The sequence below is a fragment of the Cetorhinus maximus genome, chromosome 30 (genome assembly GCF_964194155.1).
Source record: "Cetorhinus maximus chromosome 30, sCetMax3.hap1.1, whole genome shotgun sequence".
NCBI lineage: Eukaryota > Metazoa > Chordata > Chondrichthyes > Lamniformes > Cetorhinidae > Cetorhinus > Cetorhinus maximus.
Genome location: NC_135908.1, coordinates 17,449,147 through 17,461,211, shown reverse-complemented (window position 1 = coordinate 17,461,211; position 12,065 = coordinate 17,449,147). Strand labels below are relative to the sequence as shown.

The 12,065-nt window shown below is 45.0% G+C and overlaps 1 protein-coding gene across 1 annotated transcript in view; it reads left to right on the top strand.

Moving 5' to 3' along the window:
- Positions 1 to 12,065, top strand: part of slc25a44a (solute carrier family 25 member 44a) — a 98,475-nt gene continuing 86,410 nt past the window's right edge. Inside the window, exon 1 of the transcript XR_013573821.1 lies at positions 1 to 263. The gene's annotated coding sequence lies outside the window, so the exon portion shown is untranslated. The remainder of the gene's footprint in view (positions 264 to 12,065) is intronic.

The window sequence follows — 12,065 nt, the reverse complement described above, 5'->3', positions numbered from 1 at the left end:
TCAATAGACCTGCCAGTAATACGACACCATCTGAAAAACAGTTCCAGTCCATGGTGCATCTATAATTTGAACAATCTAATCCTCACTGCCTGACAGTGGCCCGTCTGATCACAGGATCAGATATTGCCAACAGATCAGTTGTTCCTGTTTTCAAGAAGGCTGCTTGGATGAACTAATTGGAGCAGCAGATCACTTTGGCTAAAGGCAAGAATAAAGGTCAGGATTGAAAATGTTTCTTGGAACGTGGCCCAAAACGATGTAAGGTAAGGCAATGAGAAAGAGGACGGGGAGGTTAAAAAGAAAATTGGAGAAGCTGGATTGTTTTCTTTGGAACAGAAGAAACTCAAGAGGAGATTTAATTAAGGTATATAAAATTATGAGGGGCCGATTTGGTGTGGATAGGGAGCCCTTAGCTGAGAGAAATGTGGCTGGCTCTTAACTGCCCTCTGAAATAACCTCGTAAACCACTCAGTTCAAGGGCAATTAAGGGTGGGCAACAAATGCTGGCCTTGCTAGTGAGGCCCACATCGCGTGAAAGACTAAAGAACAAAAAAAAACCTATAAATGCTGTTAAACTGCGATCAGACTCTTCAATTGAGGGCTGATGCTTCTCCAAACAGGAACAGCAGTCACCTCATCATCCAAGCCTCTCCCTATTCCTCCAAACAGCTAGTGGTTGGTCATTCCACCCTGTGCTTTTTTGTACTGTAAGCTGCCTAAAGGCAGTGTGGACTCTGGGCACACGTACAGAAGGCAGTGGGTGGGGGGAGAGTGTATTTATAGCATTGATTAGGGAGTGAAGCTGACAGACCTGGCTGTTCCCTGTCCTCCACCTCCTCTTCCAAGGCAACTTGGGACTCTCTTTTTTTTGCCCATTCACTTCTGTTCTAATCTCCCTTCTCGGGTGAAACAAACCACTTAATTTCCAAGAAGCACAAGCTTGCCAAGAAGGTGTGGGGTGGGCAAGTCCTGGAACACATGTAAGGTCCTCAAAACTGGGTGACAAACCTTCAGTCGGCAACTTCCTTGTCCTTCCATTTTGTATGCGCCAGCAGCCTCCCCTCTGTAGGTCTCCCCAGTGTTGTTTTTTTAAAATTCATCGTTGGGATGTGGGCATCGCTGGCTAGGCCAGCATTTATTGCCCACCCCTACTTGCCCTTGAAAAGGCAGTGGTGAGCCGCCTTCTTGAACCACTGCAGTCCATCGTGTATATAGGGCACACTGAGGGGGGAGTGAATGTTTGTGTGATGGGGTGCGGATTCAAGCGGGCTGCTTTGTCCTGGATGGTTTTGAGTTTCTTGAGTGCTGTTGGAACTGCACTCGTCCAGGCAAGTGGAGAGTATTCCATCACACACCTGACTTGTGGCTTGTAGATGGTGGACAGGCTTTTGGGGAGTCAGGAGGTGAGTTATTCACCTCAAAATTCCCAGCCTCAGGTCCATGACCTGCTCTTGTAGCCACAGTATTCATATGGCTGGTCTAGTTCAGTTTCTGGCCAGTTGCAACACCCAGGGTGTTGAGGGTGGGGAGGATTCAGTCATGGCAATGCTGTTGAATGTCCAAGCCTGAGTGATGTCCAGGTCTTGCTACGTAGTTTGGCATGTTTCAGTATCTGAGGAGTTGCAAATGTGACTGAACATTGTGCAATCATCAGCGAACATCCCCACTTCTGACCTTATGATGAATGGAAGGTCATTGATGAAGCATTTGAAGATGATTGGGTCTTGGACATGTTCCGACGCCTTGATTTAAAGTTTGCAGAAGAACGTTGAGCGGGTTAAGGGTTCATACATTAACATTTGAATGGGTCAATCTCAAGACCCAAGAACATAAAACTGTAGGAATGTTTTGGCAATCTGTGATGAGAAAGTATAAATTCAACAAGAGACAGCCTCAGGGTCATGAGCATAATGCTAGAAACATAGAACATTTATATAGCACGGAGGAAGCCATTCAGCCCATTGTGTCTGTGCCGGCCGACAAAAGTCATATCCAGCCTAACCCTACTTTCCAGCCGTCCTTGGTCTTATCTGTTGCCTCAAGTGTAGGAATGTATGCAATGATGACAATGGTATGCTTAGTCCTCATTGGGGTAAGCTGGGCCATCAAAAGGCATCCACTTATCCCAAGGAAGAGTTACTGAGGCGCTAGACAAGCTAATTTTTGATGGTGAAGCCCAACCCATGGAGGCATCGTTCCTCTTCTGGAAGAGGCCCTTTCCAAAAAAGGCATACTGGCTGCTTTGTTCCTTCAAATGACCTTCTCCTGCACATCATGTCTCACTTAGGGCGGCAATGGCGATGGTGAGTTGTCCAAGTTCCCGAGTTATGATGGCAGTGTGTTGCTCGGGTGTGTCATTGTTGGAGTTGTCCACAAAGGTCCCGACATTCCAGGTCCCAAACATCAATTGGACTAGTGGAAGATGCTAGTGCGTGATTATTTTTTATTGTAGGGCCAACTACCACACGGTCTCAGTATAGTGGTTTAATAGCCAGGGGTTTCCAAGAGGATTGGAGGCCAGATTCTGCTGTGAGGCATCTTTGGATGGGTGTAGCTGGCAGGGAAGGAGTAGGGAAAGCATACTCCAATGAAATCCTCCTCCTGACAAAACGACTAGAACATGACCCTGTCATTACCAACACCCTGCTCTGCCAGTGAGACAAGCACAAGACCTTATCACAGTCCAAACACTGGCACTTGCTCGACTACATCGTTGTTCGAACAAGGGATCGCAAAGATGCCCACGTCATCTGTGTCATGACAGGCCCTGTTGAACCAATCACCATCTTATCTGATCGACCATCTCCATCAGCCTGGCCCCCCTCACCCCCCCAAACAGCAGGGGCAACAGAAGCAATGCCACAAGAAAATTAACATCGAAGGTCTCAAAGGTCCCATCAAGGTAACCCTTCTCAGTCAGCGCCTCACTGCCAACCTTTCAACCACCAGCCACCAGGAGCCACAGTGTGTCCACAGTGACTTGTCGACCCAAAAGTCCACCATAATAAGCGCCTGTGAAGTCCTCGGTCTCTCTACCAGGAAACATCATGTCAGGTTTGACGAAAATGACCAAGAGGTGAAGGACCTAATCAAACATGAGCACAAAGCTCCCACTAACTGCAAACCACCACAGCTCAAGAGAAAAGCAGCAGTCCCAGCAGCAGCTGAAGGCAGCAATACAGCATAAAACCCGTGATACAAAGAACAAGCGATGGATAGAAAGGGCACGAGCGATCCAATGACATGTGCAGTTCCTTTAGCGCTGTCAAGAGGCCCAAGTGTTCAAGGGCCCGACCCTCTGGGAGCCAAGCATCGAGAGGAGGCCATCAAGAGCAGGAAGGAAGCTCTTGCTTGCTGGGGAGAACATTTTGAAGAACACCCCAGCCGAGGCTGTGTCTTCAACTTGAGCATTCCCAGCTCAATTCCTCAATACCCTGACCCGGCTCGGTCTCCACAACCCCGGTCCAGGTCACAATTGAAAAAGTCATTCAACAGATGAAAAACAACAAAGCCCCTGAAACAGATGGAATCCCTGCCTAAATTCTGAACACAGCAGCAGAGATACACTCCTGGCACAGCTGCACAACCGCATATCCCTCATCTGGGAAGAGCAGCACATGCCGGAGGGTCACAGGGACGCTGTTATTCAGACTCTACTCAAGAGGGAGATGAGTCCGATTGCAATAATTACAGAGGCGTCTCCCTGCTGTCTGACAGTGCTACAGGGAATATCCTTGTAAGGATCCCCCTCAACCGCCTCCTCTCAGTGGCTGAGGAACTTGTTAAAAATTTAGCACGCACTAGCATCTTCCACTAGTCCAAATGAAGTTTGGGACCTGGAAAGTCAGGACCTTCATGGACAACCCCAACAGTGACAGACTGCAGTGTGGCTTTGATCCATTGATAGGCACACAGACAATCTACATGACAAATTAAAGATAAGAGCGGGGAACAGCACCAATCACTATACATGGCCTTTTTTGACCTCACAAAAGGCCTCTGACCATAAACCGCGAAGGTTTATTTCGTATCCACCTCAAATTTGACTGCCCTCAAATTCGTCACCATCTTGAGCTTACTCCATGATGACATGCAAGCCCTGATCCTCACTAACAGAACTAACACAGACCCTATCTTGGTGAAAACTGGGATCAAACAAGGCTGTGTGGTTGCACCAATTCTCTTCTCCATTTTCCTCCTGCAATATTGAACCTCGCCTCACAGGTAGGGCAGGACAGAAGGGAAACTGTTCAACCTACACTTCCTTCAATCCAAAGCCAAAAATCACTCCAACCTCAGCCATAGAGCTTCAGTATACCGATGAGGCTGGGGTGAGTGCTTCCTCAAAAGCTGAGCTCCAGGTCATTATCTACTCCTCGTAGGCATATGAGAAAATGGGCGTTTCACTGAGTAAACTAAGGTCCTCTTGCAGCCAGCTCCCACAGCAAAACGGCGAGATCCTGGAAAATGTGGACCATTTTCTGTATGTCCAGTTGACGAAGGCAGACATACATGACGAAATTCATCATCACCTCCAATGTGCCAGCTCAGCCTTCAGCCAACTGAGGAAAAGAGTATTTGAGGGCCAGGATCTCAACCCGAGACTAAGGTCATGGTTTACCATACAGCAGCCATCGCTGCATTCCTATATGCTTCGGAGACTTGGATAACCTACAGCAGACACCTCAAAGCACTGGAGAAGTACTACCAATGGTGGCAAGAAAGGTGGGACAACTGCAGGGCCCTCTCCCAAGCTAAAATGCCCACAATTCAGGCACTAATCACTGAAAACCAGCTCCGCTGGGCAGGACATGTCATTCGTGTGCCTGACACCCAGAAGGAAAGCAGAAACGCTTTAGGGGATGCCCTCAGAACATCCCTGAAGAAGTCAAATGTCCCCGTCATCTCAAGGGAGTCCCTGGCTTCCAACCAAAATGGACAGCAACAAAAGAGGCTTCATCGGGAATGTGCAGAAGCAAAGACAGCACATAAACCTCACAACAACTCATCTATCCAACCCTTCAAACAACACCTGGATGTGGCAGAGTCAGCAGATCGCGCATGAACTTATCGGCCATCTCAGAACCCATCAAACCAGAGTAGAAGCAAGTCACCCTTGATCCCGAGGGACTGACTAAGAAGGTGGTACCCCTTTTTTTAAAAATTAGTCATTCACAGGATGTGGGCATCGCTGGCTAGGCCAGCATTTATTGCTCATCCCTAATTGCCCTTATAAAGGTGGTGGTGAGCTGTCTTCTAGAACCGCTGCAGTCCATGTGGTGTAGGTACAGCCACAGTGCTGTCGGGGTGGGAGTTCCAGGATTTTGACCCAGCAACAGTGAAGGAACAGCGGTGTATATATTTCCAAGTCAGGGTGGGAGTGGCTTGGAGGCGGTGGTGTTCCCATGCATCTGCTGCCCTTATCCTTCCAGGCGGTAGAGGTTGTGGGTTTGGAAAGTGCTATTGAAGGAGCCTGGTGAGTTGCTCCAGTGCATCTTGTAAATGGTACACACTGCTGCCATTGTGTGTCGGTGGTGGAGGGAATGAATGTTTAAAGTGGTGGATGGGTGCCAATCAAGCAGGCTGCTTTGTCCCGGATAGTGTACAGCTGCACTCATCCAGGCAAATGGAGAGTATTCCATCACATTCCTGACTTGTGCCTTGTAGATGGGGGAACAGGCTTCAGTGAGGCAGGAGGCGAGTTACTCTCCACAGTAAAGTGATGGAGGGGGTCATCAACAGTGCTATCAAGCGGCACTTGCTTAGCAATAACCTGCTCACTCACACCCAATTCGGATTCCGACAGGGCCACTCAGCTCCTGACCTCATCACAGTCTTGGTTCAAACATGGACAAAAGAGCTGAATTCCTGAGGTGAGGCGAGAATGACTGCCCTCGACATCAAGGCCGCATTTGAGTGTGGCGTCAATTAGCCCTCGCAAAACTGGAGTCAATGGAAATCAGGGGGGAAACTCTCCACTGGTTGGAGTTGCATCTAGCACAAAGGAAGATGGTTGTGGTTGTTGGAGGTCAGTCATCTCTGCTCCAGGAATTCCTCAGGGTAGTGTCCTCAGCCCAACCATCTTCAGCTGCTTCATCAATGACCTTCCTTCCATTATAAGGTCACAAGTGGCGATGGTCGCTGATGATTGCACAATGTTCATCACCATTCGCAACTCCTCAGATACTGAAGCAATCCATGTCCAAATGCAGCAAGACCTGGGCAATATCCAGGCTTGGGCTGACAAGTGGCAAGTAACATTTGAGCCACCACACAAGTGCCAGGCAATGGCCGTCTCCAACTAGAGAAAATGTAACCGTCACCCTTGACGTTCAATGGTGTTAACATCACTATCAACATTCTAGGGGCTTACCATTGATCAGAAGCTGAACTGGACTAGCCATATAAATAATGTGGCTGCAAGAGGAGGTCAGAGGCTGGGAATCCTGTGTCGAGTAACTCACCTCCGGACTCCCCAAAGCCTGTCCACCATCTACAAGGCAAAAGTCAGGAGTGTGATGGAATATTCCCCACTTGCCTGGATGAGTGCAGCTCCCACAACACTCTTGAAGCTTGACACCGTCCAGGACAAAGCATCCCATTTGACTGGCACCCCATCCACAAACATTCACTCCTCCACCACTGACGCACTCTAGCAGCAGTGTGTACCATCTACAAGATGCACTGCAGGAATTCACCAAGGCTCCTTAGAAAGCACCTTCCAAACACACGCCCACTATCAGCTAGAAGGACAAGGATAGATGGGAACAAAGTTCCCCTCCAAGTCACTCACTATCGTGACTAGGAAATATATCGCCGTTCCTTCACTGTCACTGGATCAAAGTCCTGGAACTCCCTTCCTAACAGCATTGTGCATGTACCTACACTGCATGGACTGCAGCGGTTCAAGAAGGCAGCTCCCACCACCTTCCCATGGGCAACTAGAGATGGGCAATAAATACTGGCCCAGCCAGTGAAGCCCACATCCCGTGAATGAATTAAAAAAAGGCTTCCCAGCCTCTGACCTGCTTTTGTAGCCACAGTATTTATATGGCTAGTCCAGTTCAGTTTCTGGTCAATGGTAATCCCCAGGATGTTAGTGGAGGCTTCGGCAACAGTAATGCCATTGAACGTGAAGGGGAGTTGGTTTGATTCTCTCTTATTGGAGATGGTCATTGCCTGGCACTTGTGCAGCACGACTATTACTGGCCTATTATCAGCCCATGTCTGAATATTGCCCAGGTCTTGCTCTACTTGGTGAAAAAGACAACCATGGATAACTAAAGAGGTAAAAGACAACATAAAATCGAATGAAAATGCATACAATAATGCAAAAAACACAGATTTGGATAAATGGGGAATATACAAATAACAAAGGTGACAAAACATTAAGAGTTACAAAAAGGGAGCATTGTAAAGAAACATGCAAGGGTTATCAAAAATCAACACAAACAACTGTTACAAACATGTTAGGAAAATTAGTGTAGTTAGATGATGGGTCTCTTTAAAACTGATAATGGTGAAATTGTCAACGAAAATACAGAAATGGTGGACATGCTGAATAATTACTTTGCTTCGAGCAAGAGCAGAGGGAGTGGCTCACATGCTAGGATTTTACAAGTAGGTGAGAACATTATAGATAGCCTAATTATAATCTTCCAAAGTTCTCTTCATTTGGGAACATTCCTTTAGATTGGAAAATTGTGCATATCATTCCACTATTTAAGGAAGTTGACTGGGAAACCAGGGAATTATAGACCAGTTAGTCTAACATCAGTTGCCAGTAAATTGCCTATCAGAGAGAGCCAGCATTGATATGCAAAGGATAGGTCATGCTCCTAAAAGAAAATTTTAAAGAGGTAACTAAAGTAGTGGACAACGGATGGAATTCTAGAAGTTATTTTGTAAAGTTTGATTGGGTAAAGTTGAAGCTCAGGAAACTGAAGGCAAATTATTGAATTGTTAGGAAATTGGCTGAGTGGCAGGAGACAGAGAGTAAGGATAATGGGTATTCTAAGCAGCAGGGTGTGACTAGTAATATCCCACAAAGTATTTGTGCTAGGGCCTCAATGATTCATTGTATCTATGAAGATCTAGATGACAGAACAGAAAGCCACATAATCAAATTTGCTGATAACATAAAAGGTAGGTAGTATTGTGAGCAGTGTAGATGGAAGCATAAAATTTAAAAAAGTATTGGTTGCTTTAGTGAAGGGCAAATGGATTTCAATGCTGGCAAGTGTGAGGTCATCCACTTAGGACCCAAAAAAGTGAGAAGATAGTACTTTATAAAAAGTGGAAAGCTAGAAATGGAAGGCCCATGTACATAGGTCATTGCTAAGTCATGAATAGGTACAAAAAAAAATCAGAAAGGCTTATGGAATGCTGGCCTTTATATCTCGATGCATAGGAATACAAGTGTGTAGAGATTACGGTTCAACTATACAAAGCACTGGCTAGAACACACCATAAGGACTGTGAACAGTACTGGGCACCACACCTTAGGAAGAATATATTGGCCGCAGAGGATTTATCAGAAAGATAGCTGGATGCCCAAGGCTTAAATTATGTGAAGAGATTACTCAAACTAGGTTTGTATTCCCTGGAATTTAGAATTTCGAGGGGTAAAGGAGTTATTTGATCAAAGTTTTCAAAAATATTAAGGGAAATAGATATATTATATGGAGAGAATCTATTATTGCTGGTAGGGGAGTTTAGGACTAAGGGGTAGAGTCTAAAAAATAAAGCCCAACCTTTCAGGAGTAAAATTAAGGAAAAATTAAAATTCTACCACACAAAGGGTGGTAAAAGTTTGGAACTCTCTTCTGCAAAATCAGTTCATTTTAAACCAGAGATTGATCGATTTTAGTTATTTTTGTTCTTTATTCTCTGATGGGATGTGGATGCTGGTGGCAAGGCCAGCATTTGTTGCCCATCCGTAACTGCCCTTGAACTGAGTGGCTTCCTAGGCCATTTCTGATGGCAATTAAGAGTCAAGAGTTCTGGAGACACACGTAGGCCAGGCCAGATGAGGCAAGAATAACAGATTTCCTTCCCTAAAAGGACATTAGTGAACCAGATGGGTTTTTACAACAATCGATGATAGCTGTCATCGTCACCATTGCTGAAACTAGCTTTACATTCCGGATTTATTGAGTTTAAATTCCACCAGCCTCCATGGTGCGATTTGAGCCTGTGTCCCCAGAGCATTAGCCTGGGCCTCTCGATTACAAGTTAACCCAAAGGTATTATGAGATATCAAGTTAGGCCAGCAGATCATCCATGAATTGCAGAACAAGCTCGAGGGGCTAAATGGCCTGTGTCTATACTCCAAGATAGGTGGTTGAAGGAAAAAGGAAGAAAGCCATTTAGGAATAGATTAGGCACAACGGGATTAGGGCTACTGCTTAAGTGGAGGAGAAACACGACCATGAACTGGTTGGACACAACAGCCTACTTGCATGTGCAATTTCTGAGACTTCTGTTGGCTTAATAAACTGTAGATGTAATGTTTTACACTATCATCTGGCATCAGAGGAAACATGGTAGTCAATACTGGGAGGAGGGCAATGGTTATTGATCTGTACAGTAAAATTTTAAGATTCAATAATAGTAAATTCAGAGCACCCTTCACCAGAAACACACTCAAATTCATGAGTTTTATTTTGTCACAGTTGCCATGTTACCTGCCCGGTACCAGGGCCGGGACATTTGCTCAGGGCTGGAGAGGAACTTGCAGTGGGAGGGGGGATATCCAGTTGTCGTGGTCCATGTAGGTACCAACAACATAGGCAGGTCAAGGAAAGAGGTTCTGCATAGTCAGTATGAGGAGCTAGGCAGCAAATTAAGAAGCAGAACCTCAAAGGTGGTGATATCTGGATTATTACTTGGGCCACGTGCAAATTGGCATAGGTAAAATAAGATTAGAGGAATTAATGTGTGGCTCAAAGACTGGTGTGGAAGAAGTGGGTTCCAGTTCGTGTGGCACTGGCGCCAGAGCCAGGGAAAGTGGGATCTGTACCGTTGGGTCAGTCTACACCTTAACCGTGCTGGGGCTGGTGTTCTAGTGAGCCCCATAACTAGGAAAGTAGAGAGGGCTTTAAACTAAATAATGAGGGCAAGGGATCAAATCTGGGAAGATATGGGAAACCAAAGTGTAGAGACAGGTCAAGAGAGAAAGGTACTAATATGGGAAATGATAAACAGAATGAGACAGGGACAGAGAGTACAAATCCAAGAGTAAATCAGCAGATAAGGCTAGACATTACAAAAGTAATAAAGAGGACAAAGCTAAAAGCTCTGTATCTGTAACACACGTAACAAAACAGATTAACTGATAGTGCAAATGGAAATAAATAAGTATGATCTGATAGCCATTACAGAGACATGACTACAGCCTGACGTAGATTGGGACCCAAATGTTGAAGGGTACATGACATTGAGGAAGGACAGGAAGTTAGGAAAAGGTGGAGGGGTGGCTCTGTTAATTAATGATGGTATTAGCACATTAGAGAGGGCCCATCAGATGGGCAAAGCTAGCATAGATGAGGAGTTCATAGAATGTTTTTGGGATAGTTTCTGAGAACAGCATATTCTGGTGCCAACCAGAGACCAGGCTAGAAGAGACGTGATATGGTGCAACGAGGTAAGATTAATTGATAACCTCATAGTGAACGCACCCCTAAGTGGCAACGATCATAATACGATTGAATTTTACATTCAGTTTGAGGGAGAGGAGAGTGGGTCCAAGACTAGTACTTTCAACTTAAATAAGGGAAACTATGAGGGCAGAGCTAGCTAAAGTGAACTGGCAAATGAGGTTAAGGGAGGGGCAGTGGCAGACTTTTAAAGGGACATTTCAGAATACACAGTATACATTCCAATGAGAAAGAAAACTTCCAAGGGGAGGACCCACCATCAATAGTTCACTAAAAAAGTTAAAGTCAGTATCAAACTTAAAGAAAAAGCATATAATTGATGGGTGGCAGGTCAGAAGATTGGACAGAATATAAAAAAAGCAGCAAAGAATGACAAAACGATTAGAGGGGATTAAAGGGGAAAATTAGAGTACAAGAGGAAGCCAGCTAGAAATATAAAGATAGATAGTAAGAGTTTCTATAGATATTTAAATAAGAGTTTTTAAAAATTAGTTTGATTCTTATAGAAAGCGAGTCTAGTGAATTAATACTGGAAAGTAAGGAGATGGCAGCTGAATTGAACAGGTATTTTGGATCGGTCTTCACTATAGAGCATCCCAGAAGTAACATCCCAGAAATAGCTGTAAGTCAGGAAATGGAAGGGAGGGAAGAACTCAGGGAAACTACAATCACCAGAGAAGTAGTATTGAGAAAATAAATGGAACTGCAGCTGACAAGTCCCAGGTCCTAATGGACTCCATCTTAGAGTCTTGGAAAAAAGTGGCTAGTGAGGTAGTTAATGCATTGGTTTTAATTTTCCAAAACTCCTTAGATTCAGGGAAGGTTCCACTAGATTGGAAAATAGTGAATGTAATTCCTTTATTCAAAAATGGAGGGAGGCAGAAAGCAGGAAACTACAGGTCAGATAGCTTAACATCTGTCATAGGGAAAATGTTAGAAGTTATTATTGAAAATGTCATAGCAGAGCGCTTAGAAAAATTCAAGGCAATCAGGCAGAGTCAACATGGTTTTGTGAAAGGGAAATCATGTTTCACCAATTAATTGGAGCTCTTTGAAGGAGTGACGTGCTGTGGATAAAGGGGAACCGGTGGATGTACTGCACTTAGATTTCCAGAGGACATTTGATAAGGTGCAACATCAAAGGTGATTGCGAGAAATAAAAGCTCATGGTGTAGGGGATAACATATTGACATGGATAGAAGATTGGCTAGCTAACAAGAAACAGAAAGTTGGCATAAATAGGTCACTTTCTGGTTGGCAGAATGTACCGAGTGGTCTGTCACAGGCATCTGTACTGGGGCCTCAACTTTTTTACAATTTATATAAATGACTTAGATGAAGGGAACGAAGGTATGGTTGCTAAATTTGCTGACGACACAAAGATAGGTAGGAAAGTAAGTTGTGAAG